The sequence below is a fragment of the Bubalus bubalis genome, chromosome 21 (genome assembly GCF_019923935.1).
Source record: "Bubalus bubalis isolate 160015118507 breed Murrah chromosome 21, NDDB_SH_1, whole genome shotgun sequence".
NCBI classification, from domain to species: domain Eukaryota; kingdom Metazoa; phylum Chordata; class Mammalia; order Artiodactyla; family Bovidae; genus Bubalus; species Bubalus bubalis.
Window position 1 is genome coordinate 39,604,119 of NC_059177.1, and position 23,812 is coordinate 39,627,930.

General features: G+C 42.6%; 1 protein-coding gene and 1 long non-coding RNA gene across 3 annotated transcripts in view; both read right to left on the minus strand.

Moving 5' to 3' along the window:
- Nucleotides 1-23,812, minus strand: part of PTPRG (protein tyrosine phosphatase receptor type G) — a 786,384-nt gene that overhangs the window by 612,572 nt on the left and 150,000 nt on the right. The gene's annotated exons all lie outside the window — the stretch shown is intronic.
- Nucleotides 930-8,964, minus strand: LOC123465265. Its single transcript, XR_006640442.1, has 2 exons — nucleotides 6,017-8,964; nucleotides 930-1,031 (listed from the first exon to the last, which is right to left on the minus strand). It is a non-coding gene; the product is annotated as an uncharacterized LOC123465265 (long non-coding RNA).

The following is a 23,812-nucleotide window of genomic DNA, read 5'->3' on the forward strand; positions in this document are numbered from 1 at the left end:
TAGAAATCTCTGAGCCACGTCATCACCCTTTTTCTTCCAAAGGACCTGGTTTCTAGTTGCCAAAGAAAAGTTACTAAGCACGAATCTCATCCCCAAGCTGCTATTCAGGACACATCAAATTTCTCTGATTTCTTTCAGAGCAACAGAGATACTGGCAAAATTTCCATCTTCCCTGCTTTCCTTTTCAATCTTCATAAAAAATATAAAAAAGCCCAGGATTTTAAAGCTAAAGGATGGTATCAAGACATCACACCATTTTAACTCACTAAAACTGAAAATGCATTAAAGTGGATATGACATGTGGAATCCTGCCTTCCCCAGCACACAGTAAGAACCTACATGACATTTTGCCATTCATTTCTACCCCCGCCACTGCAGAGGGCTAAAGTGAAGCACAGTTAAGAATACGAAAATAATCTTTTAATAAAATAAGTAACGTCATTAACAAATTCTTCCCTGAACGTAACACACAAACAATAAGAAAATGAAGAAGTTTCTAAATCTGTTACAGTTCTCTGAGTCTTACTTTTTTAGGAATTGTGTTTTGATTCAAACAAGAGCTTAATATATTCTAATACCTATAAAAAATTACAAACCACTTCTTACAATAACAGCCATGTTTCTCCTTCAAGCGTAAAAGTAAAGTACGTAACAATTTACTGTTCATGAGAAACAGGAGTGATTTTGATCTACCGCACCCCACTCCAGTACTCTTTCCTAGAAAATCCCATGGAGGAGCCTGGTAGGCTGCAGTCCATGGGGTCGCGAAGAGTTGGATATGACTGAGCGACTTCACTTTCACTTTTCCTTTTCATGCACTGGAGAAGGAAATGGCAACCCACTCCAGTGTTCTTGCCTGGAGAATCCCAGGGACGGGGGAGCCTGGTGAGCTGCCGTCTATGGGGTCGCACAGAGTCGGACATGACTGAAGAGACTTAGCAGCAGCAGCAGAACTAGTTTTGAGGCAGAGATCTCTCAAGTTCTGGGTCTTCTTGCCTTTGGTCCAGGGAACTGGGGTCCTAGTTTCTCATCTATAAAATGGAAATAACAACAGACTAAATCTCACTGGGCCATGGTCAGGGTTATGCATTGCTTAGGAGGCACTTAGTTAGTTGTAACCATGACTGTTATTACTACTACTGTTTGACTTTGCTTTGGGTGTTCAGAGATGAATAGGAGGAAGAGAAAAACAGCTACACTGGACTGTTTAAGAGGCATAAAAACTTCTTGAAGAAGGTGAAGGTGAAGTCGCTCAGTCGTGTCCAACTCTCTGCGACCCGGTGGACTGTAGCCTACCAGGCTTCTCCGTCCATGGGATTCTCCAGCCAAGAATACTGGAGTGGTTTACCATTTCCTTCTCCAGGGGATCTTCCCAACCCAGGGATTGAACCCGGGTCTCCCGCATTGGAGGCAGACACTTTAACCTCTGAGCCACCAGGGAAGGCCGAAAAACTTCTTACAACACATGATTCCAAGAAACATTTATAAAAATTGGACAGGAGTATCATTTATCTCTGGCAACAAAGGCTAGAAGAGCTTGAGACAAAGAAGTCACCAAAATAGGTTATGGAGTCAACATTCTTGGGAACTTTTATAAAAAGATTAGGCAAATATTTTTACAAAATGGTTTAAGCATAATCTGGTCTTTCAGCCCTAAAATGCTGTGAATATAAAATGCTTCATAATCCTAAATAGAGAGTAAACAGTGAGGACAGAAATGAGATTAACGAATATACAATGTCTTTATAAGAAGGGACAATAATTTGAGGTCCTGACTTAATCAATAAAGCTTACAAAATATACTGCTTTCCCATAGGGTAGATGACCTCATATGTTTTGCTTTGCTTTGTAATAAGAAATTGATTTCTCTCTTCAGGTTGAGACATTTCCTTGATAAACACCAAAATTCACAGGCTTCCAAAGATATTAGGACTCTCTGGGTAAATTATTCATAAAGAAAAACCATAAAATTACCACGAAATAGCACTTCAGAGGCCAGAAACATACCTCCGCAGGGCTCAGGATGACATTAGAGTCTTAAGAGTTGAGACTGAAGCCCCTTTTCTGGGAAAAGAGCAAACAAACCACTCCCCAAAGAGTTCTAAAGGGAAGGGGAGTGGCAGGTGGCAGTGGAGCAAAGAGGCAAAGCCATTTCCTCAATTTCCATGTGATTCTGTTTTTTAATTTTATTGTAGTATGGGAGAGTCACAATGCTGTGTTAATCTCTTATGTACAGCAAAGTAACTCCATCATACATGCATGCATTCTTTTTAAATATTCTTTTCCATTATGGTTTATCACAGGATTTTGAATATGCAAGGACCCTGTTGTCTACCCATCCTACATGTAACAGCTTCCCTCCACCCATGTGATGCCATTACATAGATGCATATGAGGGAGCCCGGGGCAACATCACCGCAGGGAGGACCCTCTCCATCTATTACGTCATCACATGCCCCTCGTATCTGACACAGCACCCTGTGCACAGCAGGCAATCACACAGGATCAGCCTACGGAGCTGCGAGCCAACAGAAACAGACTGAGCACTCACTTCCTGAGGGTGGGAAATTAAATACCAAAAAGTAGACCTTTGGTGGGAAATTAGTATACATTCCATTGCTTTACAGATCACATGGTGGTGTGGTCACTATGTCATTATCTTCTTTTACTTTTTTCTCTTCTTTTAGCCTTTTATTTCTTTTTGATACTCATCCATCCCCCAGCTCAGCAGCAACTTCGATTCTTTTTGGGGAAAGTGCATGCCCTTCCCTGTAGGTATACAGTTGACCCAGATGAGCATGTGCCCAGTACAGGAGCTAGAGGGAAAGAGCCAGGACACGGGATGCACACCTTGACACGTGGACACCCTGCTCTCATGGCAGCTCTGAATCAAGAACGAGCTCCTGAAGGAGAAAAGGCCAGGCTGTACTTCACTGTCCCAGACAACAGGAGCTGCGCCTCTGACCAGACTCCCAGCCCTGAGGGCGCCAACCTTCAGCACTCAGTTCCTAACCTCCCCTAACTTCTTTGCGCCCAGCCCACAGCCAGTGTTGATTATTTCAGCTGCCTCTCTATCCTGTGCACTCCTGATAACCTTGCAAAGCACTTCAATCAGCAACCTAAATGCCCACTGCCAAATGAATAGATAAAGATGTGGTATGTAAATACAATGGAATAAATAGTACTCAGCCATAAAAAGGAATGGAATTTGTAGAATTGTGGATGGAGCACAGGGAGTAAGCTTGGTGCTCTGTGATGACCTAGAGGTGTGGGAGGGAGGTTCAAGAGGAAGAGGAGGCATGTATACATTTAGCTGATACACATGGTTGCACAGCAGAAACCAACACAACATTGTAAAGCAATTATATCCCCATTTAAAAAAAAAAAAATTTTTTTTTCAATCAACATACATTGCCCAGAGGTGGTGTCTTTTGTTCACAAATCAGCAAAACAGAGACCCCCAAAAAAATCAAAGAAATCCTTGCAATGGAAAAGACAGTGATCTATTGACCAGACTGAGGTCCAACTACCACTAATGGGCTTCCTTGGTAGCTCAGCTGGTAAGGAATCCGCCTGCAGTGCAGGAGACTCCGGTTCAATTTCTGGGTTGGGAAGATCCACTGGAGAAGGGAACAGCTCCCCACTCCAGTATTCTGGCCTGGAGAATTCCATGGACTGTATAGACCATGGGGTCGCAAAGAGTCAGACACAACTGAGCTACTTTCACTTTCACCAGTAATGAAAATGTCAAAACAACAGTGGCTGAACAAGCTGCTGCTGCTCAGCTGCTCAGTCGTATCCGATTCTTTGCGAACCCATGGACTGTATCGGGCTCCTCTGCCCGTGCAACGTTCCAAGCGAGGCTAAACAAGTTACAGGGTTACCTGTCTACCATTAATGGCATGCAGGACAGTCTGGAGAGGAGGCGGTGCTCCATAGTAAGAGGGCTCCTGTGGTACCTCTGAATAAATTAGAAAAAAGGTAGGTACCCCTCCAGGTGAAAGTAGTCCTGTAGGTACATCGATTTTTAAGCACATGATCTTTTTGTGTAAAGGAGAAGGCCCAACCTTTCCCCATGTATACTTCTTGAGAAGCAGAGCCTGGGTTGAACTTCAGTCCCTTCAACTTCTCAGCCAGAGGCCCTTCTGCAAGAACACTGCAGAACTGTGTATACAGCATCGCCTGTACTGCTTCCATCTCCTGACTCTGCCTGAAATACCAACCTCAAGGTCCTAAGAAACTGCTCAATATCCAGCCAGCATGTCCACATGCCAGCCAACAGCAAAGAAGAAGATATTAAGGACTTGCCTCCTTCCCTTTAAGGAAACTTTCTGGAAACTGCATGTTATTTCCACTTATATTCAAATAAAGTAAAATTAAAATCACATGTAACTACCATAGCAGAAGTCTGGTCTTTATTCCATGTAGCTCTGTGTTCACTGAGAAAAACAGTTTCTATTTCTGAGAAAGAAGAGAATTAGCAATCTCTAGACCACTATCCAAGGTTCAAAAGGCAGGCTGTGGCCTCTCCTTGAGGTTTTCAGAAGTGTGACACCATTCATGTGGAGCTCTTACTTTCAAACACCAGAAAGAACTTACTGGAAAGGATTTTAGAGAGCATTCAGTTCAAATCTCTCATTTGAATATTAATGTTTCATAACATATCCCACTTTCCAGAGATATATAATGCTGTATTTTAAAAATATGGCATTATCATTCATTTGTAACCTACCAATCCTTTGTTAATTATTACAACAAATGCTTTAATGCCTTTTTAACATTTAAATCACCCGTGCAATTAGCACAATGTCTAATAACAAAGGGAAATGGGCACATAACTTTTGCAAGGCATTTAATAAGAACATAGATGCCTCATTACCACATAATAGATAAGGTGACCACCTTCTACGAACCAAAAACTGGGACACTGCCTGCCACACACAGAAATGATTGTAAGTACTGCTGAACAGCTACGCACTCCAGTATTCCTGGGCTACAGGAATTCTACGGACAGAGGAGTCTGGAGGGGCTACAGTCCATGGGGTGGGAAAGAGCGATTCATACACTTTCATTACTAATTTCTAGAAAACTCACACTACAATAAATTGGAGGAACACAGAAGAGAATTGTAAACACCTGAATATAGGCTCGATGGGAGAGGGTTAGTCATCTCTCTCACTCTCTCCAGTATCCTCCCCAGCCTGGCAAAACGCCCGGTACCCACATAGAGTCAAAAATATTTGTTGCTTCAAAGGATCTATCAAAATTCTGATAAGAACTTAAAGATCCGAAAACCAAAGAAATGCATTCTAGGAATTTGCAAGACACCAGAAAATCAAAACAATAAAATATTATCATCAAACGGGGGATCTGTGGTTCCAGACAGGAATTCCTGAAGTTGGTATAAGATTATAAATACACTGGCCTCAAATCCCCAGAACATCAGAAAACATGACTCATCTAATTTCTCAGAGTATTTACTCAATAAATTGTCAACACACAACCAACTCTAAAGTCGTATGCTGAAGCATATGACTTCCCTTGCATTTCTTTTAGTTTTGCTACATATCTAAGTATGCATGGGCTTCCCTAGTGGCTCAGACAGTACATAATCTGCCTGCAATGAAAAAGACATGGGTTCAACCCCTGAGTTGGGAAGTTCCCCTGGAGAACAGAAAGGCTCCAGTATTCTGGCCTGGGCTACAGTCCACGGGGTTGCAAAGAGGCAGACATGACTGAGGGGCTAGTTATCTGTAAATAGGCATACACAAAACCAGGCATCATTTTGGGTAGGAAAGGAAAGAGAAAAGATGTTTAAGGATGTAACAATTCTCTAGTATTAACACCTTAAAAAAGAAAAATCTTTTAAACAACTGTGTTGGGCTGCAGCCCGCAGGCCTCAAGTCCCGCCCCAGCTAGCCCAGCTTCAAGATCAAAGAAGAGAGCCTGGAGTCAGCAACAGCAACATAAGGAGTTAAATGAATGTGGGAGCTTACATGTCTAAGCGACTCCTCACCTCGTGCAAGACAGCGGCAGGAACATGGCGGCAGTCTTCTCTCCCAGAGGGATGGAGGCAGAGGCTGGATTACCAGTTAGAAGGGAACTGACACTGACTTCAGGTGGGCTCATTAGTTACCAGGGAAACCAGTAAGGAAGCGTGCAGCTCACCACCCTTTGATAAGAACAATCACCAGCTGGGGTCTGTGGCAGGTACCCAGGAAGGTCAACCAGGTGTGTAAGACAGAGGTGAAGCAGACACTGGGTGGGCCACGGATGGACAGAGAGCAAGAGAACAGCCATCATGAGTGGCCTGACCACACAAACAGTGACAACATATTCACATCTGCAAACTCTGAGTGTATGGTGTATTTTTTCTTAGTAAAGAGTTTTCTGTAATTCAAAGTTTTGAAAATAATTATGACAGTTACGGTAGTCACAGAAGCTTTTTCTAAGAAAAGGATAATACTAACAACATTTTGCCAAATGGGCCCTTTTTCCCCCCAGAACAACATTTTTCTAAGCTGAAAGAGATAGACAGGATTCTCATGTGGTAGCCACGGTGGAGGGTGAATGCAGGGGAGGGAGCTGTATCGTAAACAAGAGTCTAAATTATTTGTGGCCACTTGCCACCCAACTGTGACAGGAAGTTCCTTCTTACATCTTATATTTGGCCACACCCCATGGTTTGCGACATCATAGTTTCCTGACCAATGATAGAACCAATGTCTTCAGTAGTGAAAACACAGAGTCCTAACCAGTAGATCACCAAGGAAGTCCTTCCTTCCTTTTAAAGTGACAACACGATCATCTAACTTCATAGGATTATTATAAAAGTTCTGTACAGAGCTTAGCAAATAGCAAATTATCAGTTAATTAATACCAATGATCCCTTAGATAACAAAGATGTTTAAATATATCTTCAACAATATTTATGATTAAATGAATGAAAAAGTTGAAGTTCTGAAGCTCTATCTCCACTTTCAGACAGCTGTTGCCAATACAGGTTAAATTTCTTCCTCATCAACACAGAAGCCTTTGCTGAATGCACATTTTGTCAGTCTACAAGCCTAGGGCCCTAATTTGGAGGGGCTGCAACTGCAAATAACCGGGCTGAGACCCTCTCACAGTTCCATGGCCAATATCCCTAATTCCACTCCATCCCCCTTGCTTAGTGCTCCTAGTGTGGTCCAGGCCCAGCAGAGTCCAACCCTGGGAAAGGATTAGACTCCCACTTCTGTGGTCCCACTGCAGACCTCAGGGATAGGCCCAGAAATCTGTTAGAACTTACCCCATACCCACCACGTGCTTCTGACCCATGCTAATATTTGAGAACCACTAGCCTAGCCAACTTCCCCACTTGAGTGAAGGTATTTCTTTTCAGTCTTAGGTAGTTAAGGACTAATAGTCAAGAGAAGAAATTGCAAAATTTTCATGTAAAGGGCTAAATATTAAACATCTTAGGCTCTATGGGGCAAGAGGCAAAATTAAGACAATGTAGGCATTTATTTAATCCCTTAAAATGCAACCATTTAAAAAAATAAAGCCCATTCCTAGTTGGTGGGCTGTACAAAAGCAGGTGGTGGGTCACATTTGTTGATCCCGGGTCAGGAATTGGAATTAGGCAGACTTTCATCACATGCATTTGTCTGGCTTACCCCTTACCCCTTACATGCTGGCTGTATCCCCAGCATGCAGGCTGCTTCCTGTCTGCCTCGGTGGACTCACCTGCCAAGTGGGGAACACGATAGCTCTGACTCCATCAGGCTGCAGGCAAGAGTAAAACCCTAAATGGAAACAAGAACAGCCCAGCCATCCACTGGCTTATTGAGGAAATAACCTACCTTCTACTTTGTTTTTCTATGGTCTCACCACAGGTGTTTATTTCCTCTGACAGACTTAGAATCCAAACTGGCCAGACTTTGTGACACTTTCTAAAATTATCACAAAGTATGGTTTTTATTCCTAGGGCAAGGCCCTCAAACACAATTTAGAAGTAACCACATTAAAAACAGTATGTTTCCAAAACATTTTAAGAAACTCAGACTGGTTTCCATTGTGATTTAAACTTAACATACTGCTCCATTTAATTAAGAGCCAGCTCATTAGGAAAGATCCAACAAAGCAAGGTTTTGGTGAATTAACAAGCTACCTGTTGGGGTTTGAAAGTGTCACTGGAGATCTACAGCCACTCCTGGAGGTGGCGGGGGGGCGTCACTGCTCAAGTGATGACCTGACCACAACACTCACCGCATTCTTACAGATCAATAATATTCAAGTCACAACACCCCAGTGACTCAATATTTTATAACAAACTTTGATCACCATTTGGCTAGAATATGGAGAAAGGAGCATGGTCTTCTCAGTCATCACTGATGGAAATAACATAAGGAGACAGAGCATTTTGGAGGAGGTATAATATACATTAAAAATACCCTCTAATAACAGCTCATCTTCTGTATGTTTAATCACAGATAAAAATACACAGGTGCACAAAGATGCATGTACTAAGTCAATCTTTTACTGCTCCATTATTTGTAGCATACCACTCTGAACAGCTCTATAAATCATGGAATATCTATACTGTAGAATAAAATGCGGCAGTTAAGAAAGATGTGGACACTATTTACAGAATGACCTCTGCAATTTCCAGGATATATTAAGTGGAGGAAACACACAGATTGTCTAACAATACACATATATGATTTATGTAATATGAAAATTAGGTATTTTCCAAATGTAAAACCACACTGTATGCACAAAACTCATATTTATTTTTCAGAAGTGTCTGAATTAGGAGGGGCTGGGCAAGTGTATTTGTCTGTTGTTAGTATTCTTTAAACTGGGAAATATTCAGAGATTGCTTTTTTAACTTAAAAAAAAAATCAAAACTTTAATACTCTGGTAAAAACAGAAAGATAAAAATAAAAGAAGAGGGACTTCCCTGGGGTCCAGTGGTTAAGATTCTATCCCCCCAATGCAGGGAGCTAGGGTTCAATCCCTGGTTTGAAAACTAAGATCCCACATGCCAATGCAAATAACAACAACAACAAAAAAAAAAAAATCAAGGAAAGAAAGTGAGTTTAGGTTGTTTCTATGCTCATTATCCAAAGCAAGAAATTAGGGTCTTCCATTGCTTCTAACTTTAGAGATTCCACATCACTACATATTATTAATTACAATAAAAAAAAAAAAACAGGTCAGGGCCTTGGTTAGGATCGCAGAGGTAGTTCCTACCGGACGTTTGTTCACGGGGTCAGCACGCAGCTGCATCCTGGGCATTCTCCCAGGTATTTTTTTAAATGGATTTTTTTTAATCATAGGTGCCCTCAACTGTAAATGTTCTCCATTAAGCCTCAGTGCCCAAAGCATTTCAGAATGTGAACAGGCTAAAAGAACTGAATCCTGACTGCATTAGGCTTTCAAATCAGCCATCCCTCTCCAGACCTGGGTGGGGAGGACACCAGGGGACTCGCTCCTTGGCAACACACCTGTCCCAGAGGGTACATACGAACAATGGGAAACGAAAGGCAGAGAGAGACTTGCAACATCTTGGGATGCTGAGGGATGCTTGTGTATTGCTTCAATTTGCCAGGGCAGCTCCAGAAAAGGCAAAAGACAAGGGCAGAGAGAGGAGAGCAGGGGAAATGAGAGACGAATGCCCTGACCCAGGCTGGCTGAAACACACCGGGCACCACACAGCCTCTGCTCGACCAGCGGTCATCACCAAGACTGGCAAATAAAAAACACTACGGTTTGTTAATAAACCGGTCCCCCCTTCGGGCAGTCAAAGAAATGGAGCAGTCGATTCATGGGGTCAGGAAGAGTCGGGGTCAGGAAGAGTCGGACACGACGGGGCGACTGAACTGAACTGAACTGATGGTGGCACCTTTGCCTGGCCAAGGCGGAGGGAGAAACAATCAGGACCACTGGCAACGTTCCATAATCCTGTGTTTGTTCAACATAAACAACTCCTCTTTATTCTATGGTCATGTCCCTCATACTTGTTTGGTGACAAAACATTTGTTTCCTTTGTGCAAGGCTGATGACAATACATAGTAACTTTTTTTTTTCCTTTAAACATTCTGATTGAACAATCTTAAAGACTAGTTACTTCACATCAGTCCTCCAATTTTACCTTAAACTGGTCCAAACCCAGAAACCAAATAATATCCTTGAACAAAGAAAGGGCGATTAAAGAAAGAATCTGAATCTACTCATGCATCTTCCAACATTTGACTCCCTTCCCCTCAACAACCAAAACCCATCAGAACCTGCTATTTCACTCCTGAGTTTCCAAGCACTTTCTCAGCAGTGTTATTTCCACCTATTCTTCACACCCACTCACAGGCATCCTCACCAACTCCAAGCCCCAGGTGCCCCAGACACTTTGATGCCTCTGGGGCGTGTGGTGGTTAACACTGCTTGTGTCTCAGCCACCCCAAGTCCTCGCTGTGTGTGTCGGCTAAGCTCACTGGCTGCCTCTCACAGCCCACACCCCGCATCAGGTTAGCGCTCTCAGCAAAGTAGCCTGGCTCTGTCCTGATTTAGGAGGTCTGCTCTGAGCCAGGACAAGAACAAACCCTGTCTGCAGGATGCCGAGGAGGCTGGGCTGCAAATGGGCAGGTCGCAGAAACCATCACATTACACACAGCAGCCAGGGGCAGGCGCCAGGCAATACCTACTGTTCTCCAAGAGGCAGGTAGGTACTAATCCCACCTGAGTGAATGTGGTTCATCTCAGAGAGCACATCAATAATTCAGTCAGCAGGGTACAAACAGACTTTGGGCTTTGTTAGCATTTTGTTTTTGCTTCCCATCAAGAGGGCATCAGGGAAGGAATTATGACTTATTCAAAGGAGTTTTTCCTTTAAAGGAAGTGTCACTAATAATTTCTCCAAAGTATTTAGAAAACTGAATTTAACAGAAGACTCTGTGCTGTTGTTGTTTAATCACTAAGTCACATCCAACCCTTTGTGACCCCAAGGTCTGTAGCCTTCCAGTCTCCTCTGTCCATAGGATATCCCAGCAAGAATATTGGAGTGGGTTGCCATTTCCTTCTCCAGGGGATATTCCTGACCCAGGGATTGAACCTGCATCTCCCGTATTACAGGTGGATTCCTTTCTGCTAAGCCATCTGGGAAGAAGCCTGTAAGGGAAGACTACAAAGGATTGAGGAGAGGCACTCAACCCACAGGAAAGCTGACAACAACTAAAGACATTTCTGATTGCTATACATGAAGGAACCTAGTGAGGAAAGGCCAAGGATGCTGCTAATCATCCTAAAATGTGCAGGACAGTGGTTCCAAAACAACGACATGGTCCAGAGTGTCACGCTACTAAGGGTGGGTCCCCGGCATGGACTCGTGTAAAGCCTCAACCATCCCTATGGGTGGGTAGAGTTATTATGCTCTTTAACAGATTAACAAACTGAGGCATAGAGAGGGTTAAATGGACCGTGTAGATCACAGATGCCAGTCTGGTCGAGAGAGTCATTTCCTAGGCAGGTTGATAGGAAATCTAGGGGTCCCCAAGGAGAGAGGGGTCTGGAATTCTCAAGGAGGAAGAAAGGACAAACTTTTCACAGTCTTTGTGGACCAGGACCTGGGGACTGGAGTCAATGAAAATGAGGGGGTAACAGGCAGGAAGGCCAGGGGTCTCCAAATGGAGGAAATAGCCTGCAAGTGTCAGACATTTTTCTCTCTCTTAAGCGGCAGGAGGAAACAAACTAGCAATATTTTTTTCCTTCTCTATACAAATTTAAAGGGAGGTTTCTCTTAAAATACTGTGTTGCCATAATGACACCCGGTTTCACCTGAAATTAGCTATTCTTGAGCCTAGAGATAACCAATGCCTTTTTCTTATGGAAATGTTTGTCTTAAGCTATGCTAATGTACTATGCCTTTACCCCAAACTCTGTCTCCAAGTCAGTTCCGCCTCTTGGCCCAGAACCTACTTGACAAACCAGTATGTTATACTCAGATATTGTTCCCCTAATCTATGTAAATGAAACTATTTGTATAGTGGTCTGCCCTTCTTCAAGATTCAAGTTAATCATTTTATGGCCCAGGATAAACCATTTGGTGCCAAGATTATCCCAAAATGCATCTTATGGGTGAGGGGCCTGGTGCCATTCTGAATTTTAAGACATTCCTTTCTTTCATTAACAGACTGCTAGTGACTATATAACATCCAGCTGAAGACTAGCAGGGGGGTACTCTTTCTGCCCCCTTCTGATGCCTATGTCAGAAGCTTTCTCTATCTCCTTTATGCTTTAATAAAACTTTATTACACAAAAGCTCTGAGCGATCAAGCCTCATCTCTGGCCCCGGACTGAATTCTTCTCCTCCGGGGGCCAAGAATCCCCGTGTATTCGCGTGATTCAACAACAACCTTTCATGGTCTACCTGTGTCTACCTCCAGAACCTGTGGTCTTGACCATGGCACTGCCTGACCTCCCAGCAGTCATTCACCAAGTCAGGTCCTCTCACTGCAACAGGAATACTCAGAGAGACAGGGTTGGAGTATGGCTTATTTACTTTTCCACAACCCCAGCACAAGGCTGCCTCGGAGTAGTAGTCCTCAGAGATGTTCTTAACATTGGACCAACAACTGCATCCAGTTCACGTTGGTTACTGGGTGACTATGGAATATCATCTTCATTTTGGTAATGACAGTAAATACTGGCATCTCCCAGACAAAAAAATCTGATACAAAGATTTCTCCTTCAAATGCAGAGAGGTGAACTTCCATCTAATATTAGAATTGGAAATATCCTTTATAATCAAGAAATCCTGAGCAAATATGCATGAACAAGCTCATATGAAATTTAACAGAAATTCGAATTTGGTTTTCAAAGGAGCGAGTCGCCCTTCAGAGTACCAAAGGGATCTGAACCACCAAGGCAAGGTGAAGAATTCTATACATCTGGGGCTTCCCTGGTGGCTCAGTGGTAAAGAATTAACCTGCCAAAGCAGGAGACACGGGTTCGAACCCTGATCGGAGAGATTCCACGTGCCTCGGAGCAACTAAGCCCGTGCTCCACAATAAGAGAAGCTATCGCAAAGAGAGGCCCACGTGTTGCAACCAAGAGTATCCACTGTCACCTCCATAACTAGAGAAAAGCTGGCGCAGGAACAACGACCCAGCACTGCCAACAATAAATACATAAAAATACTTTAAGGAGAAGAATTTCATACATCTTATTTTAAAAAGGAAGTAGAAGTGGCTTTCACAAGGCCACACAACCAACTGGCAAAAAGGGAGCATACGATAGACGATGTCAAGTCCCCCAGTCCCCGGAATGTCTTGTTGCTCTTATTCCGTTGCTCAGTCACATCCAATTCCTTGTGACCCCGTGGACTGCAGCGCTCCAGGCTTCCCTGTTCTTCACCATCTCCCGGAGTTTGCTCCAACTCCTGACCATTGAGTCAGTGATGCACCCAGCCATCTCTTCCTCTGTCAACCCCTTCTCCTCTGGCCCTCAATCTTTCCCAGCATCAGGGAATATCTTAGAAACATCATTTCTCCTTTCTGAATATGAATCCCTCAACATTTAGTACCAAGGCTTACTATTAAATAAAATAAAGTCACAATAGAAAAAGCATCAGTCTAGTTAAACACAGTTACATAGTTCTAATCTTGTGGAACTGGACATTATTATAACTGAAACTTCAAAACCTTTTAAACAAGCAATACTGATAAGATGCCGTCCTCTCGTGTTCCTTATTTATTTTACAAAAAAGCATCAGGTTGAAAACAAACTGAAAATGATAAACAATTTAATGGTCTGGTAAAAGTGGGGCAAACACAAGTTGCTAAGAAACATCTGTGATGTTACGACCTATAATAACAAATAGAGGTTTGGTCTTTGTCCCAGTTCCTGACACTAAGCTCTAAAACCCTTGGAATTTCCTAAGTGATAAAAGCTATAAAGATGAAAGGAGTGTTTTGCTATTCATAACCAGCCCCTTTCAACCACACCTGAGCTTATGTTAATGAGGTGACTTTTAGTAAGCCTCAATAAAATCCCCAGAGAAGGAGGTAGACAGCTTTCAGGTTGGTGAACCAGGATGGAACCAAGTACCAGGAAGGTGACAAGCCTCCAAACTCGATAGGGACAGAAGCTCATATTCTTGGGACCTTTCCAAACCCTACATATCTCTTGACCTGACTCTTCATTTATAACCTGTAATACATCCTTTGTAATAAACTAGAAATCTAGTAAGTAAATCTTTTCCCAAGTTCTGTGAGCCATTCTTGTTGTTCAGTCACTAAGTCGCACCAACTCTTTTCGACCCTATAGACTGCAGCACGCCAGGCTTCCCTGTCCTTCACTATCTCCCAGAGTTTGCTCCAACTCATCATGTCCATTGAGTCAGTGATGCCCTCCAAACCATCTCACCCTCTGTCTTCCATTTTTCCTCTTGCCTTCAACCTTTCCCAGCATCAGGGTCTTTTCCAATGAGTTGGTTCTGCCCATCAGGTGGCCAAAGTATTGGAGTTTCAGCATCAGTCCTTCCAGTGAATATTCAGGGTTGATTTCCTTTAAGATTGACTGGTTTGATATCCTTGCTGGACAAGGGACTCTCAAGAGTCTTATTCAAGACCACAATTCGAAAGCATCAAATAGGAAATGATTAAATCAGAGGAAGGGGTTGTGAGTAGCTCCATCTTGTAGCCAAGTTGGACAGAAGTTCTGGGTAACCTGGGGGCCCACCTGTCATCTGATATGTGTGTGTCTGTGTGTGTGTGTGTGTGTGGTAGAGCAAGGAGGACCTGGCTTGTGGGACTAAGCGTTGATCCTGTGGCATCTGATACCATCTCCAAGCAGACTGAATAAAATCATAGGACAGCCAGTTAATGTCTGCGGAGAACAGGATAAATTGCTTGGCGGGGAGAAATTCCTATGTCTGGTGCAAAGTTGTGAGATTGTGGCAACAGCAGACAGGAAAGGAGGAAACAGATTTCTGTCTTCTCACATCTCCAAGGACCAGTTTGCCAAGCTTTCACCAGAACAACCAGAACTCCATCATCTCAGGAGATTTTTAATCTATGGGCAGCAGCAAAGGGCAGTGGTACATCGCCATGGCTCTGAGGATAAAGGACCAAGGTTCAAATCCAAGCTCTGCACCCACCATATGATTCCCAAAGGTAGGAACCCAAGGGAATTGCCTATGAATGTGCACCGATGGGCGTTTACAAGAATGTTCTTTGCAGTGGATTCCTAAAAACTGGGAAGAACCCAAAGATCTACCAGCAGGAAAGGTCAACTGTGATGTATGCACGTATTAAATGAAAACTCAAGAGCAAGACTGAGGGCAGAAGGAGATGAGCTGACAGAAGATGAGATGGCTGGACGGCATCACCAACTCAATGGACATAAGTTTGAGCAAACTTCAGGAGAAAGTGGACAGGGAAGCCTGGCGTGCTTTGGTCCAAGGGGTCACAAAGAGTCAGACATGACTGAGCAATGACAACAACAAAAGAACAAAGTATCCCACACAACATGACTGACTCACAGGCACTATACTGAGCAAAAGAAGTCAGACACCAAAGAGGACATACTGTGTGATTCCATTTGTCTGCAGTTCTACAACAGTCAAATCTTTTCTCTGGTGAGCAACAGCAGTTATTTTGTTGGGGGTGAAAAGGAGTGACTGCTGCGGCTGGGGAGCTGAAAATGGTCTCATCTGGAAGGTGATCACTCAGGTGAAAACAGTAACACACCTATATGAATATCTCCAGCCACACACTTCAAATGTGCTGCACGCATACATGAAATACTTTAATAGTTTTACTTATTTTATATGTTATATACTTGGCTCAGATGATAAAGAATCCATTTGCAATGCGGAAGACCTGTATTTGATCCCAGGGCTGGGAAGATCCACTGGAGGGCATGGCAACCCACTCCAGTATTCTTCCTGGAGAATCCTCATGAACAGAGGAGCCTGGCAGGGTTGCAAAGAGTGGGACACAACTGAGCAACTAAGCACAGTGCATATTTATAATATATTGTCTAAATATTAATATTATGATCAGTATTAATTCATGTTATAAATCAATTTGCATATAAATGTATATTTGCATATAAATGTATTAATTTGCCTATAAACATATAAGTTGATTTGCATGTCAACCTATGTTTTAATTGAATTGCAAAATTAACTTTTAATTGTTTAAAGAAAAGGACAAAGGAAAAAAATCTAGCTATTACTTACTACCTTAGATACTGAAAGCAAGATCTTAACTTCTGGGGCCTCAAATTCCCAGTCTCAAAAATGGAGATAACATTTTAGAGTTCCCTTTCTTATCAAGTGGTGGTAAAACTGTGACCAGGGTAAGGACGAGTGAAATCTTACCATGATGCCCCAGCACACACAGGCTGCTATGAGTTCTATCATCATTATGATGATAGATAACAATTCTTAAAGATATTTCTGCACTTACTTCAGGTCATTAATATACTGCAGCAGTAAGAACTAGCCACTGAATGTGGGCTATGGTTTTTTTAAACCCCTATCTTTTGGTTCACAGCAAAACCCAACAAAAACAGAATAGATATACTATTGTGATAATTATATGCAACTAGAAAAACACCATAAATAAGAAAATGTCAGCAGGGCCGCTTCCAACTCAGACCTACCAGAGATTTTGAAATGAGACCAGACTCTTCAACTGCAGCTCCTGCCGTACGATCAGGTGCTGCTGCCGAGGAGTTGCCAGATACCTTGTTAGCAGTGGGTGCAAATGTGAGAAGTCTCATGCTGCTATTCTGCATGTTCTGACAAGACCAAGAGGAAACAAGTCCCCAGAGATCAGATTGCCCAGCATGCAGACTCATTAATCACCAGAGGAAAAAGCCCATATGGTCTGATGGTGGAGGGCACCATCCACACACAGGGAGAAACATGCAACCCGCAGCAAACAGACTGAAGGGCAAACGAGACGGGCAGGGGCAGGATGGGGCGGACAGCAACCTAACTCTTCCACTGCACACGCTTCCAGAAGACCAGGAGCCTTACCCTCCTGCACTGTTGGCACTGGGTGGCTGCCTGCCGGGTTCCCTATATGGCAAGGACTTTTGACCCGGATGGAGGCAAAGCTTACAGCTGTAGCCTTTACAATGGGGGCGAGCATCTGTTTCTACCGGAGTTGTTAGCATGTTTTACATGTATTTCCTGTGGAGTAGAGAAGCACACCATGCAGCATTCACAGAGGCAAAGGGAAATACAAGGAACAGATGTAACAAATGGGGAAAGCGAGGCTATGCAAAATGAAAGTGACACAGCTAAGCGTGTCTGGGAAAATGTGGGTATTTTATCCTTCCACACTGAGCAGAGAAAACCCCAGATGAGAACACTCTGGAACAACACAGGATTGTTTCACTGCCCCCCCCCCTTTTTTAACAGATGCCCTAGAGTTCAACCTCCAAAGCCAGTCAAGTTCACTATCTCCCGAATACATAGTCATATTCTCACCCAAGTATCAATGCCTATAAGAGGTAAGTTAAACAGAAATATGTTATAATGTGTAATAAAATTAGGCAACCAGGGAATTCATTGAGCCCAATTTAGTTATAAATTTCCCTTAAAGTTAAGCTAAATATAAAGAAAAGGCAATTTAGGTACAGGCTGTTAGCCCTGTGCTGAATTACTTTAATCATCTTTTCAGTCTAGTCAGTGCTGCAAGCAACTTCACTGTTGAACATTCTCAGCTTATTTGCAGTTTTATTCCCAAACATCTAAGAACAAAAAAAAAAAAAAAAAAAAATACTCTGGACAAAGTACTTCTACCTTTACAAGGAAAATCTCACATTTAAGGGATTGTATTAACATCTCACAGAATGGTTTTAGCAATGCAACTTATTAATTAGTTCAAAGTCAAGTCTTATGAGCAAATGGAAACCCTTGAGTGGTAGTGGCCGCACAGAGGAATACGGACAAAACAGATATGAACACTCTCAAGGTTTTCCAAGTTAACTAAATAAGGATTAATTTCAAGACCACGAAAACACACTCTCTTCCCCAAAGAATCCACAGTTCCAGGTGTCTCTGCCCTAGAGTTCAAGGGCCCTCAACACTGAAGTACAAAACATTTGCTCTTGAAAATCCTGAAAAGTAATTTCAAAAGCAGCCATTCTAGGGTTGAATCTCCTTTTGTATTTAACCTTAATTTCTTGGAGCTTTTCAAGTGTTTCACTTTTATGCAAATCATTCCTGGAGGCTTCTTTGTCATTAGAGACATTTTTCCTGTTCTGAAGCTCCTCTCTTTTGTTCCTCTTTACTCCAATGAATTCAGACTATCTGCAGGCTTTTGTTTCTCTACAGTAGTAAAATTCTATTGTGATGCAGCAGCAGACAATTTAAGCTAAGGTGACAATCATTTCAGAAAATAAAGCAAGCCCGCTTTCATAAACTCTTACCACATGACTTAAATATGCTTTCTGTGACAGGAGGAAGGGGGAAACACTGCAGCCTTCACTTCCAGCTCTGAATAAGATGACAAAGGAACTTGAAAATAACAGGTAAAAGCAGCTGGCGCTTATAAGGTAATACCTAATTTAATTCCTCTTAACAATGTCAATAGAACAATGATTCTCAAAGTATCCTTTAAGAAACAAAGGGTCTCAAAATGGCCCCCTGAGGTTCCCAAGATGCTCTCAGGAGATAGACTGTGAGTTTCTCAGAAACTATATGGCTTGGAACATCACAACAGATTGAGTGCAAAAGCAGTTACCGAAATCCAGCTGTCTTCTATTGAGTCAGACATTAAAGAGATTTGTAAAAATGTAAAGCAGTGAAACTCTTCCCAGTAAGATTTCTTGCTTTGGAAAATAGTTGCTTTTCATGAAAATTATGTCAACATGCAATGGTTTTATTGGTGTTATTTTCATGACTTAATAACTTTTAAATAGCTCAATCTAAAATGTTAATAGAGTAAATATCAACAGAAACAGCCCACATCAACAAAAGCTCTTAGGGGTCCTCCTTAATTTTTAAGTCTGTAAAGGACTCCTGAGTATAAAAGGTTCGAGAACTACTACTACAAAGGATCAGCAGACCACATCCCACGGGCCAAATTTAATCTGCCTGCTTTTGTATGTGAGGTGTTACTGACAAACAGCTTCGTCTGTTTACACAGTATATATGAGCCAAATCCAGTCTATTTTTATAAATGTTTCGTAAATGTTCTTAATGAATAAAATTTTACTAGGACATCAGTTCGTTCAGTCGCTCAGTCATGTCTGACTCTTTGTGACCCCATGGACTGCAGCACGCCAGGCCTCCCTGTCCATCACCAACTCCCGGAGCTTGCTGAGACTCATGTCCATCAAGTTGGTGATGCCATCCAACCATCTCATCCTCTGTCGTCCCCTTCTCCTCCTGCCTTCAGTCTTTCCCAGCATCAGGGTCTTTGCCAATAAGTCAGTTCTTTGTATCAGTTGGCCAAAGGATTGGAGCTTCAGCTTTAGCATCAGTCCTTCCAATGAATATTCAGGGCTGATTTCCTTTAGGACTGACTGTTTTGACCTTCCTACAGTCCAAGGGACCCTCAAGAGTGCTCCAACAATACGGTTCAAAAGCATCAATTCTTCGGCACTCAGCTTTCTTTATAGTCCAACTCTCGTAGCCATACATGACTACTGGAAAAACCATAGCTCTGACTAGATGGACCTTTGTCGGCAAAGTGATGTCTCTGCTTTTTAATATACTAGGACACAGTCACACCCATTTACTGAGGTATCATCCATGGCTGTTCAGCAGTTGTGCTGAGATAGTAAGGCACACAAAGCCTAAAACACTCACTACCTGGCCCTTTCCAGAAAAAGATGATGATGATGACTCTCCAGCACCACCGCAAGGTCACAGGTGTGGAGCCCTGAACCACGGTCATGGGACAAAAGTCTCTGGAACGGACCGAGCCCCGTAACAACTTTTGCTGTGAGCCTCTGGATCTATACCATCCTGTTCCCTGACCCCACAGTAGGTAAAATACCCACGCTATTACCCACCCTGGAGCATTCTAACCAATCACCTAATGCCACCCTTCCTGTCTTAAGGCTATAAACATTACCGACTAGTTCACCAAAAGGGTTGGCTTTCCCTTAAGCTGGCTCGCTGTTCTAAGAGCATCCCCCACTCTAATAAACTGTATTCCTCTCTCATTCTGTCTCATGTCTGGCAATGGTTTTCCAACCCACGCACAGACCGTAACAATGACGGTAGCAATGGCTGATCAATCGTAACTGCCCATATCCCATGTGCCAGACACTGTGTCACGACCACTTTCCCTGGGTCCCATCAACCCTCCCAGCAAATGCATGAAGGCAGATTGCCACATTCCCACCAGAGAGATGAAACACGGAAAGCTCAGAGTTGAAGGCACTTTCGGATCACAGGACTGTATCTCTGGAGCAGGCAGTATTCAAAACCAGGTGTGACTCCAAGATCAACCATGAACAAGTAAAGCAGGAAAACACTAAACAGGCTGGCTTTTCAAAACACTCTCTGGGGGAAAAAAAAAGATAACCTTTTTTGTACACCGCCCTACACTAGCAAAAGCCAGGAAAAGGTATTTTTCCATTGAAGAGAGCACAGGATGCCAGTCATGCTTCCTACCTAGTCTACACATACAAGGTAGGGGCTCCATGCATTTGTGAAAGGAAAATCAAAATGAGAATCAGTACTGCTGAGAGTTCCCTAACACAGAACCAGCAGGTCACTGAGGAAGCATGATTTACGCACATCTCAGCCTAAATGGACGGAGAAGGCGATGGCACCCTACTCCAGTACTCTTGCCTGGAAAATTCCATAGGCGGAGGAGCCCGGTACGCTGGAGTCCATGGGGTCGCTAGGAGTCGGACAGGACTGAGCGACTTCACTTTCACTTTCATGCATTGGAGAAGGAAATGGCAACCCACTCCAGTGTTCTTGCCTGGAGAATCCCAGGGATGGGGGAGCCTGGTGGGCTGCCGTCTCTGGGGTCGCACAGAGTCGAACACGACTGAAGTGACTTAGCAGTAGCAGTAACAGCAGCCTAAATGGAAACGCAAACTTTGAACACTTCTGTGTAACATAGGCATCCAGGACCTCTGCTCAATGTTCTAGAACTCCAGATAATTATTGGAACCTTTACCCTAAAATAACTGACAGCCTATGCCTCAAGGACAAATATTCCCTTTCTTGTGTCAAAGTCCATCATAATCATAGCCAGACAACTCTAACAATATTGTGGCAATACCTTCATAACCCTTCGACTTTATGACAGAAGAGTCTTTGTGAGTCTCTTTGCCAAAATACTCTTTTTTTATGTTACCCAAATCTGTATCTCTGCAATCTAAGCCCTGAAATAAAACTCTTCTCTTGGTTTCAACCATCTATGTCTCTTGGTCGACACAACCCATCAGTGAGAAAGCCTTATAAAACGAAGGACAGTATCACATTAGAAATGACCATGGGATTTTTTTGTTGTTGTTGTTTTTTGTATACTAATTACACCACAACAAAGTTAGGAGAAGGAGGAAGTCATAGTGGTGATGATAATAGGAATCCTTTACCATTCTTGATCTCTGAGGGAAAGTTTTAATATTGGCCTTGAATAAGATGTTGTTTCTACACATTTGGCAAGTACTACTTACAAGGTTCGGCTTCCCAGGTGACGCTAGCGGTACAGAACCCACCTGCCAATGCAGGAGACAGACGCGGGTTTGATCCTTGGATTTGGAAGATCACCGGGAGGAGGGCATTGAAACCAACTCGAGTATTCTTGCCTGGGAAATCCTATGGACAGGAGTCTGGTGCCCTACAGGTCATAGGGTGGCAAAGAGTCAGACACAACTTAAGCAACTTAGCACACAGTGAACAAGGTTAACAAAATTTCCTTCTACTGCTAAAAAAAGAAAAGAGCACATGGTCTGAATTTTTTAAATGGCTATGCACTTAAGACATCAATGTGTAGCCCTCTACAGTAACAACAAAAAATGTTTACCATAACCAGAGAAGCACTAGGGGAGTTATAAGCTCTACAACATGAGTAGAAGCATGTGATGGGGCTTGTCCTCAAAAGACCCTCAGTGTTAGTTTAAAAGCTCTGTGTTAAAATAAATAAATAAATAAAAATAAAAGCTCTGTGTTTGAGCTTCCCTGGTGGTTCAGTGGTTAGAATCCACCTAGCAATGCAGGGGGCACCAGTTCGATCCCTGGTCCTGGAAGATCCCACAGGCAGCAGAGCGACTAAGCTTGTGCACCACAACTACTTAGCCTGCGTTCTAGAGTCTGAGAGCTGCACCTACTGAGCCCATGAGCCACAGCTACTGAAGCTCACATGCCCTGGAGCCCGTGCTCTAGGAGAAGCCACCGCGGTAAGCCCGAGCACCAAAGCTAGAGAGTAGCCCCAACTAGAGAAAGTCCGCACACAGCAAGCAACCGAAGCCCAGCACGCTCAAAATGAATAAATGTTTTCCATCAAAAATAATCGGTGTTTAAAAAAAAAATAATAATAATCGGTGTTTATATTCCAACCAACTCAACCCCACATTGATGGGGCAACAGAACGTTCACAAAATGTTTCCTTAAATCCCTATATCCACTCTCTTGCCAAAATAATATTCATTCACTCATTCTCTCTACCATTTTTGAACCAGGAATATATTAATGTGTACTTAAATTTAGTGTGTATTTACTATAATACTGTATTATTAATCTGAAAAATGAAAGCAATGTTTCAAATGCAGAGGGCAAATGGGGCCCCACAAGGCACAGGATTTCAGAGATGACAAAGGAACAAAGAAATCCTTTAGTCAGAGGAACTCCTTCTCAAGGGAAGAAAATTGAGACCTAGAAACTAAATTAAGCAGCAGAGCATGGGATATAACTGAACCCACAAAGTACAACACTTTTAAGACATCAGGAAGCCTCATGCCAATTGCAGGAATTTTTTTTTTTAAGGCCATTTAAAAAAAATTTTTTGTATTGAAGGATATTTGCTTTACAGAACTTTGTTTTCTGTCAAACCTCAACATGAATCAGCCATAGGTATATATATATATCCATTCTCTTTTGAACCTCCCTCCCATCTCCTGCCCCATACCACCCCTCGAGACTGATACAGCCCCCGTTTGAGTTTCCTGAGCCATACAGCAAATTCCCATTGGCTATCTATTTTACATATGGTAATATAAGTTTCCAAGTTACTCTTTCCATACATCTCACTGTCTTCTCCCCTCTCCCCATGTCAATAAGTCTATTATTTAGGTCTATTTCTCCACTGCTACCCTGTAAATAAAATCTTTGGTACCATTTTTCTATATTCCACATATATGCGTTAGGATATGATATTTATCTTTCTCTTTCTGACTGACTTCACTCTGTATAAGGGTTCTGAGTTAATCCATTTCATCACTGACTCAAATTCGTTCATTTTTATGGCTGAGTAATATTCCATTGTGTATATGTATTACTACTTCTTTATCCATTCATCGGTCGATGGACAGCTAGGAATTTTGTCAAAGGTCTACAGAGATGATCATATGGTTCTTATTTTTCAATTTGTTAATAAGGTGTATCACATTGATTGATTTGCATATATTGAAGAATCCTTGCATTCCTGGAATAAACCCAACTTGATCATGGGGTATGAGCTTTTTGATGTGTTTCCAAATTCTATTTGCTAAAATTTTGTTGAGGATTTTGGCATTTATGTTCATCAGTGATATTGGCCTGTAGTTTTCTTTTTCATGTGTTGTCTTTGTCTGGTTTTGGTATCAGAGTGATGGTGGCCTCATAGATGAGTTTGGAAGTGTTCCTTCCTCT